The 25,497-nt window shown below is 40.1% G+C and overlaps 1 long non-coding RNA gene and 1 other non-coding gene across 2 annotated transcripts in view; both read right to left on the bottom strand.

The window, feature by feature from the left end:
• Positions 1-2,597: 2,597 nt before the first annotated feature.
• LOC132346554 (uncharacterized) overlaps positions 2,598-25,497 on the bottom strand; it is a 30,770-nt gene continuing 7,870 nt past the window's right edge. Inside the window, exons 2-3 of the long non-coding RNA XR_009496389.1 lie at positions 8,371-13,545; positions 2,598-7,471 (exon numbers count right to left, since the gene is read on the bottom strand). This is a non-coding gene — a long non-coding RNA (uncharacterized lncRNA). The remainder of the gene's footprint in view (positions 7,472-8,370; positions 13,546-25,497) is intronic.
• Positions 22,673-22,776, bottom strand: LOC112448976 (U6 spliceosomal RNA). The gene has a single exon (XR_003037425.1). It is a non-coding gene; the product is annotated as a U6 spliceosomal RNA (small nuclear RNA).

Genomic DNA, 25,497 nt, shown 5'->3' with positions numbered 1-25,497 from the left:
TCTTGATGAAAATGAAAGTGGAGAGTGAAAAAGTTGGCTTAAGGCTCAACATTTAGAAAACGAAGATCATGGCATCTGGTCCCATCACTTCATGGGAAGTAGATGGGGAAACAGTGGAAACAGTGTCAGACTTTATTTTTCTGGGCTCCAAAATCACTGCAGATGGTGATTGCAGCCATGAAATTAAAAAACACTTACTCCTTGGAAGGAAAGTTATGACCAACCCAGATAGCATATTCAAAAGCAGAGACATAACTTTGTCAACAAAGGTCCGTCTAGTCAAGGCTCTATGCCCCAACCAGTAACACTGAAGAAGCTGAAGTTGAACGGTTCTATGAAGACCTACAAGACCTTTTAGAACTAACACCCAAAAAAGATGTCCTTTTCATTATAGGGGACTGGAATGCAAAAGTAGGAAGTCAAGAAACACCTGGAGTAACGCAAATTTGGCCTTGGAATATGGAATGAAGCAAGGCAAAGACTAATAGAGTTTTGCCAAGAAAATGCACTGGTCATAACAAACACCCTCTTCCAACAACACAAGAGAAGACTCGATACATGGACATCACCAGATGGTCAACACCAAAATCAGATTGATTATATTCTTTGCAGCCAAAGATGGAGAAGCTCTATACAGTCAGCAAAAACAAGACCAGGAGATGACTGTGGCTCAGACCATGAACTCCTTATTGCTAAATTCAGACTTAAATTGAAGAAAGTAGGGAAAACCACTAGACCATTCAGGTATGACCTAAATCAAATCCCTTACGATAATACAGTGGAAGTGAGAAATAGATTTAAGGGCCTAGATCTGATAGATAGAGTGCCTGATGAACTACGGAATGAGGTTCGTGACATTGTACAGGAGACAGGGATCAAGACCATTCCCATAGAAAAGAAATGCAAAAAAGCAAAATGGCTGTCTGGGGAGGCCTTACAAATAGCTGTGAAAAGAAGAGAAGTGAAAAGCAAAGGAGAAAAAGAAAGATATAAACATCTGAATGCAGAGTTCCAAAAAATAGCAAGAAGAGATAAGAAAGCCTTCTTCAGCGATCAATGCAAAGAAATAGAGGAAAACAACAGAATGGGAAAGACTAGGGATCTCTTCAAGAAAATCAGAGATACCAGAGGAACATTTCATGCAAAGATGAGCTCGATAAAGGACAGAAATGGTATGGACCTAACAGAAGCAGAGATGGCAAGAATACACAGAAGAACTGTATGAAAAAGATCTTCATGACCCAGATAATCACTATGGTGTGATCACTGGCCTAGAGCCAGACATCCTGGAATGTGAAGTCAAGTGGGCCTTAGAAAGCATCACTACGAACAAAGCTAGTGGAGGTGATGGAATTCCAGTTGAGCTATTCCAAATCCTGAAAGACGATGCTGTGAAAGTGCTGCACTCAATATGCCAGCAAATTTGGAAAACTCAGCAGTGGCCACAGGACTGGAAAAGGTCAGTTTTCATTCCAATCCCAAAGAAAGGCAATGCCAAAGAATGCTTAAACTACCACACAATTGCACTCATCTCACATGCAAGTAAAGTAACACTCAAAATTCTCCAAGCCAGGCTTCAGCAATATGTGAACCGTGAACTTCCTGATGTTCAAGCTGGTTTTAGAAAAGGCAGAGGAACCAGAGATCAAATTGCCAACATCCGCTGGATCATGAAAAAAGCAAGAGAGTTCCAGAAAAACATCTATTTCTGCTTTAGTGACTATGCCAAAGCCTTTGACTGTGTGGATCACAATCAACTGTGGAAATTCTGAAAGAGATGGGAATACTAGACCACCTGATCTGCCTCTTGAGAAATTTGCATGCAGGTCAGGAAGCAACAGTTAGAACTGGACATGGAACAACAGACTGGTTCCAAATAGGAAAAGGAGTTTGTCAAGGCTGTATATTGTCACCCTGCTTATTTAACTTATATGCAGAGTACATCATGAGAAATGCTGGACTGGGAGAATCACAAGCTGGAATCAAGATTTCTGGGAGAAATATCAATAACCTCAGATATGCAGTTATGGCAGAAAGTGAAGAGGAACTCAAAAGCCTCTTGATGAAAGTGAAAGTGGAGAGTGAAAAAGTTGGCTTAAAGCTCAACATTCAGAAAATGAAGATCATGGCATCTGGTCCCACCACTTCATGGGAAATAGATGGGGAAACAGTGGAAACAGTGTCAGACTTTATTTTTCTGGGCTCCAAAATCACTACAGATGGTGACTGCAGCCATGAAATTAAAAGACGCTTACTCCTTGGAAGGAAAGTTATGACCAACCTAGAGACCATATTGAAAAGCAGAGACATTAGTATGCCAACAAATGTTCGTCTAGTCAAGGCTGTGGTTTTTCCAGTGGTCATGTATGGATGTGAGATTTGGACTGTGAAGAAGGCTGAGCGCTGAAGAATTGATGCTTTTGAACTGTGGTGTTGGAGAAGACTCTTGAGAGTCCCTTGGACTGCAAGGAGATCCAACCAGTCCATTCTAAAGGAGATCAGCCCTGGGATTTCTTTGGAAGGAATGATGCTGAAGCTGAAACTCCAGTACTTTGGCCACCTCATGCGAAGAGTTGACTCATTGGAAAAGACCCTGATGCTGGGAGGGATTGGGGGCAGGAGGAGAAGGGGACGACAGAGGATGAGATGGCTGGATGGCATCACTGACTCGATGGATGTGAGTCTGAGTGAACTCCAGGAGTTGGTGATGGACAGGGAGGCCTGGCGTGCTGCAATTCATGGGTTCGAAAAGGGTCAGACATGACTGAGCGACTGAACTGAACTGAACTGAATTCAGAGATGAACTGGGCTACTTGGGAATCAGTCTCTGGAGTTAGGTTGTTGACAACAATTTTTAGCCTTTTTCCTTTAAACCTGGGGTTCTCAACCTCCAGGCCATGGACTGATACCTCCTGTCAGATAAGCAGTGGCATTAGATTAGAAATAAATATGCAATAGATATAATGCACTTGAATCATCCCCAAACCATCTCTTCCACCCTCCTTCTGTGGAAAAATTTTCTTCTATTAAACCAGTCCCTGGTGCCAAAAAGGTTGGGGACCACTGCTTTAAACATAAAAAAATTCATAAACCTCATGGTAATGCAAGTCAAAACGGTTGGGGAAAAGTCACTCATAATTTCATCACCCTAACAAATGAACTGGCAACCCACTCCAGTACTCTTGCCTGGACAACCCTATGGATGTAGGAGCATGATAGGTTACAGTCCATGGGGTCACAAAGAGTCAGACACGACGGAGCGACTTCACTCACTCACTCACTCAACAAATGAACCATATTCATTTTTACATGTTTAGTCCATATGTCTTTTAATGGTTTGACACATACCCTTGAGATTACAAATTGGCAACACAAATATAGATTGCTTTTGAGCTGTGAGAGATGCTTGCATAGCATTTGAGGAGTAACACCACACAAGCGGCTTCATTGTCTTTAAAAACTCTTCTGACACTTATAAAAACATTAAAAAAGACCATAATCTGGAGCTTCCCTGGTGGCTCAGTAGTAAAGACTCCACCTGCCAATGCAGAAAATGCAGGTTCCATCTCTGGTCCAGGAAGATTCCACATGCTGTGGGGCAAATAACCCCATGTGCCACAATTATTGAGCCTGTGCTCTAGAGCCTGAGAGCTGCAGCTACTGAGCCTATATGCCTCAACTCCTGAGGCCACACACCCTAGCGTCATTCTCTGCAACATGAAAAGCCACGCCAATGAGAAGTCCGTGCACTCATTGCACTTCAACTAGAGTATAGGTCCTGTTGCCCGCAACTAGAGAAAAGCCTGAACAGCAATGAAGACCCACCACAGCTAAAATGAATAAATAGTTTTTAAAATGTGCTTATTAAAAGAAACATAATCTGTATACACATCTCCTGTTGGAGATTACAGTCTCAGAGAACAAATGAAGATCATGGTTTGTTCACTACTGTATACCTTGTACATAAAGGACAATCTCTGTTGGAAAAGTGAATGAGATTGATAAAGATGGGCGTCTGACTACTGGAGACTGAGACCAAGAGGGAAAGGAAAGTAAACTATTCTCCAAGCTTCTCTCTGACTTGACTAGTGACAGTCTTGCATGAGAAGGGGTATAGAGGGGTAGATAGAGGACACCACCAGGAATTTACTCAGTGTAACTCTCTGGAGTCCTTGTCCACTTCTGGCCACCTAAGGCTCTCATCTCCACTTATCTAGAGACCAGAGGGGAAAAGCACTGTAAGAGTTTTGAGAAGCCCTATTCTTTCACAGTAGCCAGAGATTCAAGAAGGTCTATAGCAGACCACAGTAACAGGCAGGTCCACAAGAGGTGCCCTACGGAGCACCCCGTGCAGTTAGGGGTCTGAGGACATGAGGTAATTTGGAGACAGCCAGCTGTTAAATATTAGCAGCACACCACTGAATAGAGGCCTGTGCTGGGACAAAGAGCCCTGTGGAGACATCATGACTGAAAGCAAACGGACAAAACCATCAACTCCACCAGTGGTGACAGCGCAATACCTTAAATGGCCAGAGAGGAAGGAAACATGAGCTGAAGTTCATCATCAAGCAATAAGACCAAACTAGTCCTTCCAGAACAGTGACTAAGAAGGATCCTGGACACCCCCTAGACTTCAGGCTCTTCCCCTTACTGCCCCAGCATTCTACAGTTCCTATCACTGAGCCACTATCCTCCCGAAGTCACTGAGCATCTACCTACCCTCATTACTGAGTCATTCAAGAGACTTTAAAAGCCAGGACTGAGAGACTTTTGCTCATTTAATTCATTTTTCATACTATAATCAAAGAACATAGAGCTTGACAAAATCTCCTTGGAAAGTAGGAAAATGAATTTACTTATTTAGGCTTAGCTGCAGGGCATGTGGGGAAGAAAGGGGAGGGGTATCTTAATTCCTCTACCAGGGACTGAACCCATGTCCCCCTGTAGCGAAAGCGCTGAGTCTCAACCATCAGATGGCTAGAGAAATTCCAGGAAAATAAGTTTGTTAGAGCTGGCATTTTTGTATCAATATTTACCAAAAAAGGAGAAACGTTTTTTAAAAATGGTGAGAAACACTGTTTTACACTAGAGTATAGATACTTCTATTTTCTGTACACCTCATAATTATGCTATTCTTGATCTTGATCTGGTATATATTAGACTCTGATTGAGGTGGGATTATATAAATAAACAAATTAACAAAAAATAAATAAGCAGGATGTTATTCTCAGTTCCAAAAAAGTCATCATTAAATTTGGAAATGGTATCTTAGTAATAGTTCTGATAGGGGTGGGCCAAAGTTAAGTGTGTCTATTGTATCCATACTTGGAGTTTTTTAAAATAGTGATTTCACATTTATATAGGGCAATTCTGACCTGGTTACATCAAAGTGACTTTAAAATGTAGCGCTTCAGACCTGTGTCCTAAATGATCTTCTATCTTCACCATTCTACTCCCTCCTCCTTAAAACTTCAGCATAAAGAAGACAGGAGCTTTGCCAATGACAGTGGTCACTAATGTCATTCATAAACAACCATGACCACATGCTTTATACAGGTAGTAGGAGGTAAATAAAGTCTATGCAAATTCTTTTTTTTCATCATATTTTTGGGGGTATGGTAAAAAAAATTCTACCTCTTTATGGTTGAAAATACCCTTTTGCTGGCTGCACAATGTGAAAATACTATAGCATAGAATAGGAACCAGGCAGCAGTTCTACCTTTTGCAGTCAAGTTCCTCATATGCCTGACATGTGGTGGTTTTCTTCTGCAAAAGTAGTAGGTGGTAGAGTAGAAAAACAAGAAGAAAAGAGGGAAGTCAAGAGAGTCATTCATTCAGTTAATATTTATTGAGCCGTACTATATTCCAACTGTTGTTCTAGGCGCTGTTGATAGAAACAAAGCCAGGATCCTTGCAAAGATCCTGCTTTGAGCTTGAGTTCTAATGAGATAGAAATGAATTAAGTTTTATCACAGAGTATGTTGCACATGAGTATGGGAGCTATTGATGCACGATGACAGGCTCACATTGAAGCCTACTGTATGCATTTTATAGGCATGTTTGGAACTTATTGTAGATATTAATTACATGTACCCACCAATGAGAATTCTAATAGCAATTATGATGTTATGTTAAAATTATTTATTTATTTTTGGGTGTGCTGGGTCTTTGTTTCTGTTCAGGCTTTTCTCTAGCTGTGGTGAATTGAGGTGTGCACTCTCTAGTCGAGGTGTGCGGGCTTCTCGTTGTGGTGGCTTGTCTTGTTGCAGAGTACCAGCTACGTACTTGTGGCTCCCAGGAAACAGGCTCAGTAGTTGTAGTGCATGGGCTTAGTTGCTCTGCCGCATGTGGGATCTTTCTGGACCAGGGATGGAACCCATGTCTCCTGCATTGGTAGGCAGATTCTTTAGGTATATGTTTGGTTGCTGGCATTCTGGGAGCAGGAAAGGGACATGGCTAGGGCTTCTGTAGTTCAGCATATAGCTTCTTATACAATATACCAGTTTTCAACTCAATGACTTGTCCTTGCCCTGTGTGTGGCTTGGTCTCCAAGTTCAGAGCCTTTTGGGTTAATTTCTCCAGAGTACGAACTTCCATTCTCCTGTGCAGTAGTGAGTAGAGAGGGGAATATCTATCTGGCTGTTTAGAGTTGGAAGGGGACCTGGGACTAGGGATCCAACCATTTCCCACACTTGTCCACCAATCCCACTAATTTTAAAGTCACATCTTCACTTCTCCTTTTGTGGTACTTGCTACCTCCAAACACTGAGACTTTCAATTTTTAGCTCATTCATCGGAATTCCCCTCTGAAATGCTTAGATTTCAACTCCCTCTGCTCTATTAAGTTAGTTATTACTACATTCACTTTCCATCTTCTGTAAGTTTGTTGAATATTTCTGGTTTCTGTTTCCCCTCCAACTTGTTGTATTTCTTTACTGTTATATTATTGGTGCTTGAGAGGAGGAATAGACGTGTGGTCACTCTGCCATGTCTTTCTTCCTTTATCTAGTTAACTTGATCTTTAATCCCAGGCTTTATGACAGTTAGCATCCCAATAATTGGATGTAGGAATAAAAACTCCCAAGAAAGGTTTAACAGTTGAGCAGGTTGTTGAAGGAGCTTGAGTCATTTTTCAACTGTTTTAAATATTCATTTATTTGGCTGTGCCAAGTCTTAGTTGTGGCACGTAGGATCTCTGACCTTCACTGCTGCTTGTGAGATCCTTAGTTGCGGCATGTGAACTCTTAGTTGAAGGATGTGGGATCTATTTCCCTGACCAGGGATTGAACCCAGAACTCCTGCACCGGGAGCACGGAGTATAGACCCTGACCACCAGGGAAGTCCTTGAGTCACTTTTTTCTTCAGTCACTTTTTAGTGAAAGAAACCCTGTGCACACAGGTTCAAGCAAAAGAAGAACTGATTGGCTCATGCCAGTTGGGAGATTCAGGGGGCTGAAAGAACAATTTTGGTCTAAAAGAGAAATTCAGAGAAATAATGTATTATATAGAAGGAACGTAAGCTCTCTATATCAATTAGTATAAATAAAATAAGTTAATAAATTCAAGAAAAGCAAACATGTCAGCTAGAAGTTTTGGAAGGAGACAAACAAGAAGAGAAACAAGTAGGAACTGCAGAATGTCTATATTTTTGTGAACACAAAGCAAGGGCAGTGAAGAACACAGTGGAAATGTCTGGTGTATTTCAAGCTTCACTCAAATTGTGATATGTACGCTCTTTCCCCACAGTAGTTCTAGCAATAGAACGTCCTCTTTATCATAATGACAAAGACCACTTGCACATTAAATAACTAACTGTAGGGCAAAGTCATAGGCAGTCTTGCTAGCTGAACCTTGGGCAACTATCTAGAGAGGAGTTTGGGGAATGATTTGGAGAGAAGTTTCAGAAGTGTTTGACCACAGATACAAGAGTAGTATCATGAAGAAAATAATTTGCTTGTGAAAAGGATTATCTAGACGTGAGAGAGCTTTTGGTACTTCCAACCTGTTATCTTTCTCCCTGACTTTGGTCAAAGTTAATGAAGACAATACATCATGTGCTTGCATGTTCTAATTGTCTCAACAGTTGTTTCATTCACACAAATGAGCTTGAAGGAAATTCAAGGAATCCAGGATTGGGAAATAGTGAGACTTTTTACTCCTGGTGAGCTGGGCAAGGGCGTCCCTGGTGGCTCCGACAGTAAAGAATCTGCCTGCAATGCAGGTGACCCAGGTAAATAAGTCTGGGACTGGAGCAATTGAGCCTACTGCTTCAGAGCAGATGGTAGGACAAAAAAGGAGTTAACATGGAGTGGGCTTTAGATATTACTGGATCCAGGGGCTCAAATGATGTCATCAGGGCTGTTTCCCTACCTCCTAGTTCTGCTTATCTCTTGCAGTTTCATTCTGGGTTTCTCAAGTTCCAGATGTTTATGCTTCCAGCTTAGCAAATCCAGAAAAGAGAGAAGCCTTTCCCAATAGCTCTGATGAAAAATTCCTGAAGGTGATTCTGATGTTCTGCTGGGTTACCTGTACATCTCTGAAACAAGAAATGACACTCAGGAAATGGGGAACTCTGGTTGGCCTCATCTGGCCACTTGTGCTCTCTTGTGATGATGATCATGTGGCCCTGAAAGTTCAGCCCCAACTAAGATACCTGGATTGAGTTCCTAACAGGAAAGAAGAGCTCTAGTCTAAAGGGAAGGAATCAGACTATTAAAATAAATGACGTCCATTACAGATTCATTCAGTATTTATGGAGTAGAATCTTATCCTGTGTGCTAGCAAGCATGGTCCCCAACAGAGATTATATCATTTGATATAAAACATTCCAAGCTTTTAGAATAAACATGGAATTGACTTGTAAAGCAATGCTTAAAATTCTCCAAGCCAGGCTTCAGCAGTATGTGAACTGTGAACTTCCAGATGTTCAAGCTGGTTTTAGAAAAGGCAGAGGAACCAGAGATCAAATTGCCAACAACTGCTGGATCATGGAAAAAGCAAGAGAGTTTCAGAAAAACATCTCTTTCTGCTTTAGTGACTATGCCAAAGCCTCTGACTGTGTGGATCACAATCAACTGTGGAAAATTCTGAAAGAGATGGGAATACCAGACCACCTGACCTGCCTCTTGAGAAACGTGTATGCAGGTCAGGAAGCAACAGTTAGAACTGGACATGGAACAACAGACTGGTTCCAAATCGGGAAAGGAGTACATTAAGGCTGTATATTGTCACCCTGCTTATTTAACTTATATGCAGAGTACATCATGAGAAACGATGGGCTGGAAGAAGCACAAGCTGGAATCAAGATTGCTGGGAGAAATATCAATAACCTCAGATATGCAGATGACACCACCCTTATGGCAGAAAGTGAAGAGGAACTTAAAAGCCTCTTGATGAAAGTGAAAGTGGAGAGTGAAAAAGTTGGCTTAAAGCTCAACATTCAGAAAATGAAGATCATGGCATCCTGTCCCATCACTTCATGGGAAATAGATGGGGAAACAGTGGAAACAGTGGCTGAATTTATTTTTTTGGGCTCCAAAATCACTGCAGATGGTGATTGCAGCCATGAAATTAAAAGACGCTTACTCCTTGGAAGGAAAGTTATGACCAACCTACATAGCATATTCAAAAGCAGAGACATTACTTTGCCAACAAAGGTCCATCTAGTCAAGGCTATGGTTTTTCCAGTGGTCATGTATGGATGTGAGAGTTGGATTATAAAGAAAGCTGAGCACCGAAGAATTGATGTTTTGAACTGTGGTGTTGGAGAAGACTCTTGAGAGTCCCTTGGACTGCAAGGACATCCAACCACTCCATCTTAAAGATCAGTCCTGGGTGTTCATTGGAAGGACTGATGTTGAAGCTGAAACTCCAGTACTTTGGCCACCTGATGTGAAGAGCTGACTCATTTGAAAAGACCCTGATGCTGGGAAAGACTGAGGACAGGAGAGGAAGGGGACGACAGAGGATGAGATGTTGGATGGCATCATCAACTCGATGGACATGGATTTGGGTGGACTCTGGAAGTTGGTGATGGACAGGGAGGCCTGGCGTGCTGTGGTTCATGGCGTTGCAAAGAGTTGGACATGACTGAGCAACTGAACTGAAGAAATAATTAAGTAAAATTTAATTTAGTGTACATAGTGTACATAGTACCTGTAGAAAGGTTGCTATTACAGCCTCATTTATTAGGCTTCATAAATATGAGCTTAAAAAATTGGTAGCTGTGAACATGGAGCCATGGCAGTGGTTAACAGAGGAGGAATAATTTTAGAGTAGATGATATGCCCCTATTGACTTCTTAACACCCAGCCTTCTCCAACCTAGTCTTCATCTCAATGCTCTTCTTATCAAGTTTTTAATCCAATTTTTTCCTGCCTGAAAAAGAATATAATGGTTCCATGTATGTAAATTATACCTAAAAATGCTTACTTACAAGAAAAAAAGAATTTTACCTATGAGAAAATAGTCAACTTTTCTGAAATATCTATTTTATAAAGTGAGGAATACCTAACAAATATAAAACTGGAACTGCAAGATATTTTTTGTTAATCAGATATAGTCTGAATGTTCTCACACCTATTAGCCTATGGGAACCAAAAGAGTCACATCAATAATAAACACATACCCAAAAGACTTCAATAACTTCCTCTCTCAAAATCTTCACCAGTTAATCTGGGAGTTTTGACTGGGTATTTTGCACGCACTTAGGAACAAACCTGCTCATGTTCCTGTCTTGGTCTAATCTCCTGGTGGAAGTCCCTTGTTCAAAATCTGTTTGAAGGAGTCACCAACCCTGTTACTGGAACTCACCAGATAAATTCTGCTTTTTGTCTGCTGAATTCCACACAGCACTTACTGTACTTGCTTTGCTCCACTCATTCAGAAATGAAGACGATATCCCCAGCCCACTCTGTTCTTTGTTACTTGGGTCTGACAGATTCTTGTTCACAATCTGCTCTCTTTTCCTTTCTTCCTCAGTTTTCAAATCACTCAAACCGCCAGTCAACACCTATGTTTGTTTACAGATTCAAATATATGCCCCAGAACCATCATTCTCTTTGCCAAAGCGGAGGTCCACTGGATCACCTGCTTTTCAGATAGAGTGATTTTCAGAATAATGTCATTGAGACTTCCAAAATTAGCTTTTAATCATCCCGTACTAATGGAGCAGGGAACAGAATGGCTATGTACATGATGACAATGGTTTTATTCTTCCCTAATCCTACAGTGGCTGAATAGCCTACACTCTTTGTTCTGTGTTCTATACTGGCCGTGCTGCTCAGCACATATTCATAAACAGAAGTTCTATTTCTTATGCTCATTTCCATTAAATGACAGAATGAACGCTGTAAGTTTGGTTCATTTCAGGTGCTCAGTCGTGTCCAACTGCGGGGAGCCGGTGAGGCATTCCACTCGTGACAAAGGTCATGAGGAAGGAGGCTCGGCATACGCAAAGGCGGGATCGAGCCTCAGGAGTCCCCCCGGATATTCTCGAGCATTTTCCCCCAAAAAAACCAGAGTCTGCCTACTTTATTGCTTTGTGCTCTCACCTCTGACTTTACTGGGGGCTGTCCCCTACCACCGTCTCTCTCTCTCTGTGTCAAAGAGTTAACTTACAGCTCCAATTAATAAAGTTCCTGGGCAATTAGGAGTGTTTAAATCCAAACCCCTCTGATGGCTCTCTAACTCGCCTGACAAGTTTACCCGGACTCCTGCAGCTATGCATACGATTGTTTACAGTCTCCCAGCCTCGAGAGGCATGGGAAGCTTAAGATATTCAAATAGCTTAGAGCCTCTCAGAGAGTTAAAAACTGTCAGAATAAACTAGTAAAGGATTTCATTGATGAGTCAATGCTTGTTGCCAAGTTTTCACATCCCCTGAATTGTATCCTTGAATATGTATCAATTAATAGTGGGTATGTAGAAAAAATAAGTAGTGGCCTTGGTGTTAGTAACTTTAGACCCTTAAGGTAATAAATTCTTTCTTTGTTGTAAACCCATTACACATCCGCCCTATAGGAATGCAATTTTATCTTTGGAAGATGGTGCCAAACCTTGAAATAATTACTCTTAGAGAAAGTAAGTCTTTGTTGATAAGTCCTTGTCAAGAGTCATAAAATGTTAGTAGGCCTTCTGGCCAGAAGATGATGTAAATCACCTAAACCATTTGTATACGATACATTTGCAGGAAAGAAACCTTGGTTTTTGATAAGAATCAAAGACTGCTGACTTTGCATCCCCTATTATCCTCTATGTGTAACTTAGGGTATAAAAGCCCCTGTTAAAAATAAAGCTACGGGCCTTGCTCACCAACGCTTGGTCTCCCCATGTCATTCTTTTAACTTCCAGCTGAGTCTCCATCTGGAGCGCGGAACCCACCACGCTTACTAATCATGCCTGGGCTTCTAAGACCCACTCGAGAAGGTGTCTAGGGTGAGACACCTTCCGCTATTCGAGAGGGCGCCTGCGGCCTACGTAAGTGGTGCAAACTTCTTGTCTTGAAGTTTTATTGGTCTCCCGCGTAAACCAAGCTACTCAGCTTCTTTTCTCCACTGAAATTTCCTACTGAGCTATCCTCATTCTATTGTTCTCTATATCTCTAATTAGCATATAAATAGTCGCCGACGCCGTCTCCCCTTCGAATACCCTGGATCAGCCGGGGCTGGTCCTCGGCATCCAACTCTTTGCAATCTCATGGACTGCATCATGCCAGGCTTCTCTGTCCATCACCAACTACCGGAGCTTGCTCAAACTCATGTCCATCAAACTCATGACCATCAAGTCGGTGATGCCATCTATCATTGATGGTGAGTCGGTGATGCCACCCATCTCATCCTCTTCTCCTCCTGCCTTCAATCTTTCCCAGCATCAGGGTTTTTTCAAATGAGTCAGCTCTTCACATCAGGTGGCCAAAGTATTGGAGTTTCAGCTTTAGCATCAGTCCTTCCAATGAATATTCAGGACTGATTTCCTTTAGGATTGAATGGTTGCATCTCCTTGCAGTCCAAGGGACTCTCAAGAGTCTTCTCCAACACCACAGTTCAAAAGCATCAATTCTTGGGCACTCAGCCTTCTTTATGGTCCAACTCTCACATCCATATGTGACTACTTGAAAAACCATAGCTTTGACTATATAGATCTTTGGCAGCAGGGTGACGTCTCTGCTTTTTAATATGTTGTCTATGTTTGTCATAGCTTTTCTTCCAAGGAGCAAGCATCTTTTATTTTCATGACTGCAGTCACCATCTGCAATAATTTCAGAGCCCAAGAAAATAAAGTCTGTTATTGTTTCCATTGTTTCCCCATTTATTCTGCAACTGTTAAATGCTATAACTCCTAATACTTTTTTTTTTTAACAAAATTGGGCATTGTCAAATGTTTTCAGTAACTTTCTCATTGAAGTCAAACATACATTAAGTTCTTACTCAAATCCAGTGATGGAGATTGGTGATGGAATAATTCTGAATTCACTTTTTTCTTGTATGAAGTTCCTTTCCTTTGAAATTGTGGCAACTCTGAATGCCGACTAAGTCAAGAAGCATTCTGCAGAGTAAGAATCACATCCAGTATTAATGAGTCATTCTGTCCTTCTTCCTCATCTGAATCACATATCAATTTGGCTTTATGAGTTTTTAAAAAATGATTTTGTAACCATCTAAATAAAGTTTCTTTTGATGATATGCTTATAGTGGGGAGATAAACATTATTTCTAATAGTGAAATGTATCAATATAATAATCTTTAAAGATTTAAATTCCTTAGAAGATTTTATAAATCATAACAGTCCTTAATTTTAACACTTAATATTTTCATTTCAAAAATATTAAAGAGAATGTTTAAAAGCTTCAAAAACTTCATCATCCTATTAAAAATGTCTTTAAAAATCTTCCAAATTTCCTTCCAGCTTTGTCTCTATGTGCATATATTTTACATAACTGTGATCACAGAAATATGTACTATATATGTTGTTCATCTAATAAGGATTCTCAACAAGAGGTGATTCCCACTCCCCCTGGGAGACAGCTGGAAATGTCTGGAGACAGTTTTGACTGTCTTTACTAGGGGCAGGAGTGCACTACTGGCATCTCATGGGTAGAAGCCAGGGATGCTGCTAAACATACTACAAAGTATAGGCCCCTCTCAAAAGAATGAACAAGCCAGGCCAAAATGTCAATAGTCCCAAGATTAAGAAACCCTTGTACATACATGCACATTTGTATTATGCATTTCAAAACTGTTAAATAATACACCCTTTTTTGTAACAAGATTACAAATGAGTTATTCCTCATTTTATCTATTTGACAATCATAATTTATGTAAATGATTCCCCACTCTCAGATATAGATAATGTGAGCACCTTCATGTACATAGCTTTTAAATTTGTTTGGATTAAACTTAAATTATTATGAGTAAAATTACTTTGATAAATGGTATTATTTTATGGCTCAAACTTGGTATAGGGACCTTATAAACATTAACTTAGCAAAACACATTCATTATTAATAGCTTATTAAAGAGAATTAAAGTTTGCCTTTAATTACAATTTCTAATGCTCTGATTTTGTAAGTGGGATGTAATGGTGCTGGGTGAGGATTTTATCTGACAGTTTTAGCTTTTGAATAGGCAATGTGATTTCAGAAGCAGAGGATTTCTCTTTCCCTATATTATCTTCCTCACTGTTTTATGAAATATCACTTAAGTCCATGGGAGTAAAAGATAACCATGTGCCTTAGCCTTCTCTAAAATATAAGTACTGGGACTTCTCTCATGGTTCAGTGGTTAATACTCCACGCTTCCAATGCAGGGTTTCAATCCTTGGTCAGGGAACTAAGATCCCACATGCCACATGTTGGTCAAAAAAAAAAGAAACACACACCTATATATATACATGGATCCAGAGAGAGCTGTGATGGGGTCTTATTCATCTTCGTATCTTTAGTGCCCACCACAACATCAGGTTGAAAATGTACATTATTATAAACATTTGTTGAATGGACAGAGAGGGGTAAGAGTAGTAACACACGAAGTGATTAACTGAATATGTCTGACTTTATTGGGGCTGATGATAGCATAGAAAGGTTGGTGTTCCCATAAAACCATTAGCATTCGTGTTATGATTAGTTCTTATAGTTATCATTATACTTAATGATTTAAGAATTGTTGCCCTTGCTATCAGACTCTGCTAGAAATATCTGCTAAGGTTGGTGGTAGAAGCCAACATATTAAAGATCTGGGAACAAATACATTCCTCCTCCTCTTGGCCAGGATGAAAAAGCACTCTCTAGCAAGATAACATTGGTTTTTGTTTAGCAGGGACACAAAGCCATTAAAAATTAATTAACTGATTGATGAATTTTTAATAACTAGGGAATACATATACACAGCACAGAAGCTGAAAAGTATAAAAGAATGTATAAAATATTTTTTCAAACTGGGATTTCCAGCAATCCAGTTTCCCTCCCTGGAGGGTTTAACATGGATATGCTAGGTTTAGTCTAGAAACTGCCATAAACAACAGGTCACCAAATAAAGCACACAAGCAAAATAGGAGTTTGCCTCTGTAATGTAACAGTCTGTAAGTACACGGGGGTGGCGCTGCTCTACAAAAACCATTCCAGGACAAGGTGCCTTTAATTTGCTATTCTGCTCTTTTAGTGTTGTGCATGGCTAAAGCTAACTTGGCAGCACATCTGTACTCCAGCCATATAGGAAAAAGAAAGAAAGGTCATGAAAGTCAAACAATTTCTTTTTAAACCAATGGTGCAGAAGTTGCACCATCATTTCTACTTATATTCCACTGGTAAGAATTTTCTCATGTGGCCATGTTTAGCTACAAGGGAGGCTGGGAAATGAAGTCTTTAGCTGGGTGGCTGTATGCCTAGCTGAAAATGCAGAAGAGAACTGAATTTGTAGTTATGAGTGTCTATAAATAAGCATTCTTTCCAAATGTGGCAATGATATCAACTGGATTATGAATCACTGAATCTGTCCCACTAGTGAACTATGAAGTCTGGCATGTCAGAACTTGATCCCTCTAAAATACTAGGAGATAAACAGCAATCAATAAATACTTGATGATTCGATCCATTTCATTTGTAGATTGTTTTCTTTAACCCATTCTTCTCTTTCTTGTTTGAATCTCTAAGACTGTTGTTCAGTTGCCCAGTCAGGTCCGACTCTTTGCAACCCCATGCACTGCAGCACGCCAGGCTTCCCTGTCCTTCACTATTTCCCAGAGTTTGCTCAAACTCACGTCCATTGAGTCAGTGATGCCATCCAATCATCTCATCCTCTGTTGTCCCTTCTCCTCCTACTTTCAGTCTTTCCCAGCATCAGGGGCTTTTCCAGTGAGTCAGCTCTTTACATAAGGTGGCTGAAGTATTAGAGCTTCAAGGGCATGATAATCTAGAGGTCACTGGCAAGCCAACATTCCTTCTCCACTACAACACCTGGCAGAGTTAGTCTTTTCAAGTTGTGAAGTAGGGGAAATTTGTCTTTGGCAATCTTAGCTTTCTTTGCCCTTCTTCCCTGGGCATACAACACCCAAGGTGCCCTGACCATTTAGAACCCCACACCATGGTACATACAAGACAGCTTTCCATGTAAGGTCATGATTATAAAATTCCCTCCTTTGCTCACCCAGAAATTACCCCTTTATTACTCCATCTCTAGCTGGTTGATAGGTTTGAGAAATGGGGTATAAAAGGGTTGTTTAAGGAGTAGTTGAAATGTTACCACTTTTGAAAAGAACTCAATCTGATTAGGTAGAATGGTTGCCTTACCTAGTTTAAAATGACTAGAGTTTGTCTTACTGTTTGCAGGACAAAACCAAAAAAAAAAAAACCAAAAAAAAACCCTCAAACAACCTCCCCCCAAAACCACAAAGACAAAATCCCCAAACATATAAAATGTTTTAGTTATAGATTACACATTGGAATTTGTGGAGAAACCATTTTTGAAAATTTTCACTTCTTTTCTGCAAAAAGCATTGTACTATGGAAATAGTCAAGCAGATTGATTTTCTTCTCCCTTCCTATGGTCATTTTGGTGTCATTGGCAGAACAGCTGAGACCATCTTAAAACTGGTTTTGGACAAAGATAACTTGCTATATTAATATATTCTTTTCTCACTGTAAACATTACAAAATGTAAATCAACTATACTTCAATAAAAAAGAAAAATCTTTATTATAAGAGTTGATCTGGTGATATATAAGTTGATTATTGTTATTTTTAGTTTTATTAATTTGTTGAAAGAATATTTAATATTTAAAAAATTACCTGTGACTCAGGTTCCAAAATGAGCATACATATTGGTCAATAATTGACCAAGATTCAATAATGGAAATGTTTATTCAAGCATTTATCCAAATGCTTCCCACATCACAGTATCAGTTCAGTTCAGTTGCTCAGTCGTGTCTGACTCTGAGACCCCATGAATCTCAGCACACCGGCCTCCCTGTCCATCACCAACTCCCGGAGTTCACTCAAACTCATGTCCATCGAGTCGGTGATGCCATCCAGCCATCTCATCCTCTGTCGTCCCCTTCTCCTCCTGCCCCCAATCCCTCCCAGCATCAGGGTCTTTTCAAATGAGTCAACTCTTCGCATGAGGTGGCCAAAGTATTGGAGTTTCAGCTTCAGCATCAGTCCTTCCAATGAACACCCAGGACTGATCTCCTTTAGAATGGACTGGTTGGATCTCCTTGCAGTCCAAGGGACTCTCAAGAGTCTTCTCCAACACCACAGTTCAAAAGCATCAATTCTTCAGCCTTCAGCTTTCTTCCCAGTCCAACTCTCACATCCATACATGACCACTGGAAAAACCATAGCCTTGACTAGACGGACCTTTGTTGGCATACTAATGTCTCTGCTTTTGAATATGCTATCTAGGTTGGTCATAACTTTCCTTCCAAGGAGTAAGCATCTTTAATTTCATGGCTGCAGTCACCATCTTCAGTGATTTTGGAGCCCAAAAAATAAAGTCTGACACTGTTTCCACTGTTTCCCCATCTATTTCCCATGAAGTGATGGGACAGGATGCCATGATCTTAGTTTTCTGAATGTTGAGCTTTAAGCCAACTTTTTCACTCTTCACTTTCACTTTCATCAAGAGGCTTTTTAGTTCCTCTTCACTTTCTGCCATAAGGGTGGTATCATCTGCATATCTGAGGTTATTGATATTTCTCCCAGCAATCTTGATTCCAGCTTGTGCTTCTTCCAGCCCATCGTTTCTCATGATGTACTCTGCATATAAGTTAAATAAGCAGGGTGACAATATACAGCCTTGACGTACTCCTTTTCCTATTTGGAACTAGTCTGTTGTTCCATGTCCAGTTCTAACTGTTGCTTCCTGACCTGCATACAAATTTCTCAAGAGGCAGGTCAGGTGGTCTGGTATTCCCATCTCTTTCAGAATTTCCCACAGTTGATTGTGATCCACACAGTCAAAGGCTTTGGCATAGTCACTAAAGCAGACATAGATGTTTTTCTGGAACTCTCTTGCTTTTTTGATGATCCAGCAGATGTTGGCAATTTGAATTCTGGTTCCTCTGCCTTTTCTAAAACCAGCTTGAACATCTGGAAGTTCACGGTTCACATACTGCTGAAGCCTGGCTTGGAGAATTTTGAACATTATAGGTAGAAAATATTAATATGTGTATTGCACAGTGATGTAAGGTAGAGCCATCTAACCTGGAGGCTCTGCCTGCACGTAGCCTAACCTAACTGCCCCAGGGATTGAAGGGAATCATCTCAGTGTACTCCATTCAATGGGCAACCTGGTTGGAGAGGGCTGATAAAATGCTATTCAAAATGTAGTCTTCACATCAGCAACAGCAGCATCACCTGGGAGCTTGTTAGAAATGCAGAATCACAGCGCTATCGAAATTTACTGAATCAGAATCTGCATTATTATAAGATTCCCAGGTGATTTATGTGCACATTAAACTTTGAGAGCACTGATCTAGAAAACAGTAGATAATATTACTAGACAGCTGGGAGGCAAAATAGATAATCATTAACATGCTTTTTACCTTTCAAGAAGTTGTGCTAAAATGGCCTGCCTGGGATCTGAGATTTGATCTTGTAACTTTTCTGGCAGCATGGAGCTCTCTCTGTGCTACTGCTACTGCTAAGTCACGTCAGTCGTGTCCGACTCTGTGTGACCCCATAGATGGCAGCCCACCAGGCTCCTCCGTCCCTGGGATTCTCCAGGCAAGAACACTGGAGTGGGTTGCCATTTCCTTCTCCAATGCATGAAAGTGGAAAGTGAAAGAGAAGTCACTCAGTCGTGTCCAACTCCTAGTGACCCCATGGACTGCAGCCTATCAGGCTCCTCCATCCATGGGGTTTTCCAGGCAAGAGTACTGGAGTGGGGTGCCGTTGCCTTCTCTGAGCTCTCTCTCTATATACAAAGTATATATATAGAGAGTATTATATATATATATTCCATATTCTGTGAAATGTGCAGCACAAAATGTATGGTCTACTTAAACCAAATATTCATTTGAGTATGGAAGATAAACAGGCTTGCACCTAATAGTCATCTTCTTCAAGCTTCAAGTATGCTTCCTGTATGGCAGAGGACTGTTAGGCCAGGATCACATTCTCTAGACTCTGTTGCAGCGCTTATATTATGGAAGTATGTAGGTTTCAACAAACGCTTCTATGTAAGATTTGGAAAGCTGTTTCTCTGATAGGTACAGATGTGGAGGCAACTTTTTCTTCTGTAGCAGAGTTACAGAGGTGTCACTGTTCAGTCATTAGTTTTGTGAACGTCAGGAAGCATGGGTGGTGCGTCCATTTTGCTGGTTCAGATTGCAGGTGGTATAGTGTGATTCTGGAGCTCACTGAGGAAGTGGCAGCTTCTTGATTCTGGTAGCTTCCAGACAGTGGCCGCAGTCCCGTAGTTCTGAAGATGTCAAGCTTCTCAAAAAGGAGGAGCATAGCTCTTTTGGTGTTAGCTCTGAGGTGTGGTTTTGAGAATTGGTCCCTAATATGAAGTCTCTGGGGTTGCAGAGAGTCGGAGACGACTGAAGTGACTTAGCAGCATGACCAATTATTTTTTTCAAGTGTATTACTAACTGGAGTGTATTCTGTTCTCTGCAGCCTAACTTTGACTGATAAAATCTGCTCAATTTGTTTTTAGGACCAAGCATTTTTCATTGATTTAGCAAATATTTATTGAACGCCTTCTCTGAAACAAGTGTTGAGACATATTTTTCAGATGTGTCAAACAATAGTTTTAGATCACACATATGTTTTTATATGTTGTTTTAAAAATTATATTTCCAGCAAAGTAGGTCCATCTAAATAGAACAGAAAAATTAAAAGTTCCACTTCCAATCTAATCACCACAGATAGTTCATTTGTCCTCATTGGTATAATGAAAAGATTATGGGAATTTACAGACAAAAGATTAGACTTTCTGAACTTCATCTGACAAATGGAGGCAGTAAGGACCTGTCCTACCTCATAAGGTTTCCATGAGAATCAAATGATGCCAAGTATGTGAAACTGCTTTATACACAGTAAAGTGCTACACAGTGCTGGTTATTTATAATTAGTTATAATAATTTTATCCTACAAAGTTTTCAACATTGGATGCTTATGATAGCACCTTTAAAGAAAACTTTTTTTGTTTGCCTAATTCTCAATTCAGTACAAATCCTGATTTTCATATAAAGGTATTCTGAAAGATAAATCATAGAGTGACTACTCATTTTGGGAGAGGAATTTTCTACTTTTGAAAAATATCCACAAGAGGAAACCTTTTACTAAATATGCCTCTCTCACATTTAATAAAATTGTTGCTTTACATATTTAAATAATACACATCTTGGTACATTCAGTGCACACAATAAGCTAATTATTTAGTTGTTTGAAAAACAATTATATCTTACAAATGATCTCATTTCAAATATGGGTGAGGAGCACACCAAATTATAAATCAGTCTTTAAGACACCTGCATAGTCAAGTTCACATGCTTTATGTTTTTTTTTTCATGAGTTATGTGAAAGAGAAGCTTGATTTAGATCAAGAAATGTCTAGTTAGTGCCTCCTACATACCAGGTAACGTTTTAGGTTTTAAAGACACAAAGATGAAAAAGACACAGTCATCTTCTATGTTATACTTCAGTCCAGTATTATCCAAAGCTGCAGCCAATTGTACTTGTGGCCATTGATCATTTAAGTATGGCTGGTATGACTCAGAAACTGAACTTTACATTTTATCTATTTAAATTAAATAGCCGTTTGTCACTAGTGACCACTGTATTGGACAGCACAGGTCTAGGCCAAACCCAACAGCTGACCTGTGGTTCTTGAGGATGTGGTGCTGGGAGGATGAAGTATGGGCAAGATCCCTTTCTTTTGTCTTAAAATAAAGGTGGTTTATTAATTTTCTGGTCTTATAGGTGGCAGTGGGGAAAGTGATGCAACGGTTTGGAAGAATAAACAGCAACAAGAGAAGTAGTTATACAATTCTGTTTAAAATCTGTTCTTTTGATTAAAATGTCCCCTAACATGTGACTGCAGCCATGAAATTAAAAGACGCTTACTCCTTGGAAAAAAAGCTATGACAAACCTAGATGGCATATTATAAAGCAGAAACATCACTTTGGTGACAAAGGTCTGTATAGTCAAAGCTATGGTTTTTCCAGTAGTCATGTTTGGATGTAAGAGCTGGACATTAAAGAAGGCTTAGTGCCGAAGAACTGATGCTTTTGAATTGTGGTGCTGGAGAAGACTCCTGAGAGTCCCTTGGCCAGCAAGGAGATCAAACCAGTCGATTCTAAAAGAAATCAACCCTGAATATTCACTGGAAGTGCTGATGCTGAAGCTCCAATACTTTGGCCACCTGATGTAAAGAGCTGATACACTGGAAAAGATTCTGATGCTGGGCAAGATTGACGGCAGGAGGAGAAGGGGGCAACAGAGGATGAGATGGTTGGGTGGCATCACTGACTCAATGGACATGACTTTGAGCAAATTCCAGGAGATAGTGAAGGACAGGAAAGCCTGGCGTGCTGCAGTCTATCACGGTCACATAAGAGTCAGACACTACTTAGCAACTGAACAATGTTTAGAATGAAAGACGTTGCCAGGCCAAGAAAGCTAGACAGCAAAGGTCAAAACACTGAGGTCTAAAAAGTCTAGGGACATCCCTGGTGGTCACATGCTTAAGACTTTGAGCTACCATTGCAGGGTGCATGGATTCAATCCCTGGTTGGGGAACTAAAGTCCCACGTGCCACACGGGGAGGTCAAAAACAATTAAACAAACAAACAAACCCTAGTTTATGTGTTATTGTTAGCATTCCTTGTCATTTTACATTGGCCATCAAAGATCAGAAAAGGATGAGGTTAATAGCAAATTCCTTATGAAAAACTTCCTTGATGGGGTGGGGTGGGCCATATCCAAGATAATTTTTCACTCAAATTTAAAAAGAACCGAGAGCTCATATTTAACAAAAAGGTATTGCATGCTACGGATCACTAATTATTGGGGTGATCTGTAGCACTTAATACCATTTTGTTAAATGTTAACAGCTACTGGTTAAATTTTTAAAAATTCATTTAAATTGAAGAATAATTGCTTTACCATATTGTGTGGTTTTCTGCCATACATCAACATGAATCAGTCATAGGTATACATATGTCCACTCTCTCAAAAATATGGAATGCTTCATGAATTTGCATGTTGTCCTTGCATAGGGCTCTTAATCTTCTCTGTATGGTTCCAATTTTAGTGTATGTGCTGCCGAAGTGAGCACCTGGTTAATTTTGCTTTACCTCTATTTTCATATGCAAGATGAATTTATTTTGATAAATTCTATTTATTCTAAACAGTGAACAGATGTTATGATTTTACTCTATTTATTACAGTTATTTTAAAAGATATCTAAACACTATCAATTCACATGAGTCAGACAGGAAGGTAAAAATAATGTCAATATTGTTGCTAAGACTAGGGGTAAGTGGCTATAACTGATAACAAGAATATGACCTGTCACTGGTCGTATACCACATATCCTTCTAGGGTCAATGTATTCATTTTGCAGATTTGTCCCAAATTACTGGATTTTTTTTTTTTTAAGAGACCAAACACAGTGGCAGCTCCAGCCCAAAGCAGATGTGCCGGGTGAGAGCATCTGAAATAGAATACCATTGTGGTTACACTTGACTGCACAGTTAGGTAATAGTGCTTTGATGCACTTCCTGCAGGGTGCATACTCTTGGAACGGTGGCTTCTTTTTCACCAAAACTAACCAAATGTGGACTGAATTAAAGGGGTTGCTGCTGCTGCTGCTGCTGCTAAGTCGCTTCAGTCGTGTCCAACTCTGTGCGACCCCATAGATGGCAGCCCACCAGGCTCCCCCGTCCCTGGGATTCTCCAGGCAAGAACAATGGAGTGGGTTGCTATTTCCTTCTCCAGAATTAAAGGGGTTAGTTTTGGTAATAGCACCATAGTGCTCATTCTTGGTGATCTTTTACAAGGAAAATAGTATCACAAACAGTATACTCTGGATTTGACAAACTTTCATAGGAACTATTAATAATTGAAATATCTCTGAATGGACTTTGTTTGAAGCTGGATTTCATGTTAACGTGAAAGTGAAAGTCGCTCAGTTGTGTCTGACTCTTTGCGACCCCATGGACTATACAGTCCACGGAATTCTCCACGCCAGAATACTGGAGTGGGTAGCTCTTCCCTTCTCCAGGGGATCTTCCTGACCCAGGAATTGAACTGGGGTCCCCTGCATTGCAGGCAGATTCTTTACTAGCTGAGCTACCAGAGAATCCCTTCATGTTAAATATGTATTATTTAAAACACATCCCTAGGGTTCCAATCCTTTGGAAATATTGTTCACAGGTAAGATGAAGGCTTTGATTTTTGCAGAAGCTAAGGCAGGAAACAAAACTTTGTGTATTCAGCAAAACAGCAATATTGGAAATTGAGTTTGGGCATAAAATCTTATCATTTGCATCTCTAGCTGTTCAAAATGATGCATCCATCAGAAAATGGTGAGACTTTATGATTTCTGGGCCTTGTCTATAGAAATTACATTTTAAAATGAACACTAAAACAGTATATTTGTAATTTCCTACAGACGCTAATTGAATTTCCTTATACCAGTGAAAAAAGTGATAATCTATTTATGCCTTCCCAGAATTAGAGGTATAAGCCCTGTTAGAAATTAGTGACTGAATATCATAATAAGTGACTCTAAATTTGATCTGTATGTCTTTGGCAGTAAATAACACTTAAATAATCATTCTTCTTGATGAAAAGTACTGGCTCTGGAATCAGATTCTTGGGTTCCAGTCCTGGCTTTCCAGTTTACTAACTGTGGCTCTAGGGCAGGTCTCTTAACTTCTCCTAGACTTTCTTTAAATGTACCATGGCCACAGTAATAATAATGCCTGTGTTAGGGGGTTTCTGTCAGAATTTACTGACATGACCCTTGTAGTGGTTAGCACAGTATACAGCACGTTATTTAAGTGGCTGCTGTTATTATATGTATGTTAGATGTGCTTTGTGGGGCTTCCCTGGTGACTCAGATGGTAAAGAATCTGCCCGCAATGCTGGAGACCCAGGTTTGATCCTTGGGTCAGGAAAATCCCCTGGAGAAACGAATGGCAACCCACTCCAGTGGGTTTTTGCCCAGAGAATTTCATGGACAGAGGAGCCTGGAGGGCTACAGGCCATGAGGCCACAAAGAGTTAGATACGACTGAGTAATGCTTTAGATGTGCCTTGTAGTCTCTCCTGGGTATGTGCCTTGTTTCCTCAACTTAACTGCAAGCTTTGAGAAGACAAAAACCAGCTCATATAGTTTTCTAGTCTCTTCATCATCCAGCAAAATATCTTATAAATTATATTATACAGGTCAGCAATGAGATTTAAAACTAAAAGGCAATTTGGGGCTAAAGAACCTTGACTATCAGTTTCCTGAGACTGTCCGTGAATCTGTCTCCCACTCTAGGATAACCCTGTAGTTCCCTGTGAGTTGTGTCAATGGGAATTCATGGCTGCTGCCTACACCAATCACCAACAGTCAATCCAATCAAGCAATTTGTCAAAGGCCTGAGGCTGTATGCACAAAGTAGTGCAAAAGAAATTGCAGTTGAGTTAAATAACTGATTATTTGCATGAATTACAAACTGTTTCTGAGTTTTAAAGGCATTTCTGGCTAACCGGGAAGTGTGTAATTTCTTTATCTCACCTAAGTTAAATTATGCAGAATATAATTTATGCCTTCCTTCTTTAGCTCTTCTCATGTTTTAGTGACAGGCTAATTAGCATTTTCTGTATCTAAGAACTTACTGTCGCTGAACAACTTATCTGCAATAAGCTCAAAGGTCACTCACAGTGACCTTAAAAACCTACTTCTTTTAAACATGCCTCCTGAATTTTACTTCTCAATCTTTTTAAAAATATTTATTTGGCTGCACCAGATCTTAGTTGTAGCACATGGGATCTTCAATCTTCGT

This window comes from Bos taurus, chromosome 11, assembly GCF_002263795.3.
Source record: "Bos taurus isolate L1 Dominette 01449 registration number 42190680 breed Hereford chromosome 11, ARS-UCD2.0, whole genome shotgun sequence".
In the NCBI taxonomy this organism is placed as follows: Eukaryota; Metazoa; Chordata; class Mammalia; order Artiodactyla; family Bovidae; genus Bos; species Bos taurus.
The sequence above is the reverse complement of the archived record's forward strand: the minus strand, read 5'-3'. Positions and strand labels throughout refer to the sequence as shown.